Raw genomic sequence first — 1191 nt, forward strand, 5'->3', positions numbered from 1 at the left:
CTGAGAATGAGGAGGAGGACAAAGAGGAGGAGTCCAGGGACATAGGGGTGTTTGATGTTCCAATGATAAGCATATGTTCTAAATGTGAATCAGTGTATGCAGAAGCTTGCAATCCAGATGAAGAAGAAGATGATGCAGAATCCAGGAATATATGGTATTTGGAATGAGGTCAGAGAAACTCCATCATCACCTTTGTTGAGGAGGAGGAGGAGGAGGAGGAGGAGGAGGAGGAAGAGGAGGAGGAGGAGGAGGAGGAGGAGGAGGAGGAGGAGGAGGAGGAGGAGGAGGAAGAGGAGGAGGAGGAGGAGGAGGAGGAGGAGGAGGAAGAGGAGGAGGAGGAGGAAGAGGAGGAGGAGGAGGAGGAGGAGGAGGAGGAGGAGGAGGAGGAGGAGGAGGAGAAGGAGAAGGAGAAGGAGAAGGAGAAGGAGAAGGAGAAGGAGAAGGAGAAGGAGAAGGAGAAGGAGAAGGAGAAGGAGAAGGAGAAGGAGAAGGAGAAGAAAAATGTTTAAAATTTTAATTGAGTCATTACCATTTTCTAAATATCTAGAAGTCTCAGCACATCTGAAAATGGTTGATACAATAGGCACAAAAGAATACCGAGATGCAGAATAAATTATTGCTCAGGGAGATACAGATGATTCTTTTTTCATTATAGAATCTGGAGAAGTAAAAATATCTCTGAAAAGGAAGAATAATCAGGAAGCCAAAGGAAATGGTGACATTAGAATTGCCCAGTATTCTAGGGCACAGTATTTTGGAGAACTGCCCTGGTAACAAACACATCCCAAGTAACTTCAGCCCACGCTACTGGCATTGTCAAATGTTTAGCCAGTGATATGCAAGCATTTGAAAAGCATTTGGGTCCCTGCATGGAAATTATGAAAAGAAACATTAAAAACTATGAAGAAAAGTTAGTTGCTGTACTTGGAACAAACACGGACAGTGTTGATTCCACAGCGTGAAGGAGAAATATCATTTGACAAGAGCTAACATCACAGAAGAGCATATTGCTTCTCCACTGAAAACATAGCTATTTTTGATGTAGATGCTGAGCACTTCCTGCGATTTCAGAATTTTTTTTACATAACGCTATAATGCAACAATAAACAAAATAGTGATTTCATAAATGATAGGCTTTACCTACAATACTGGGAAAGAGAAGATTTTAAGAAATCAATATGTTGATTAAAG

At 42.0% G+C, this 1191-nt stretch overlaps 1 pseudogene; it reads left to right on the plus strand.

Annotated features, from left to right (window-relative positions):
- Positions 1 to 495: 495 nt before the first annotated feature.
- On the plus strand, positions 496 to 962 carry LOC118852379 (annotated as a pseudogene).
- Positions 963 to 1191: the final 229 nt, after the last annotated feature.

The sequence above is a fragment of the Trichosurus vulpecula genome, chromosome 5 (assembly GCF_011100635.1).
Source record: "Trichosurus vulpecula isolate mTriVul1 chromosome 5, mTriVul1.pri, whole genome shotgun sequence".
In the NCBI taxonomy this organism is placed as follows: domain Eukaryota; kingdom Metazoa; phylum Chordata; class Mammalia; order Diprotodontia; family Phalangeridae; genus Trichosurus; species Trichosurus vulpecula.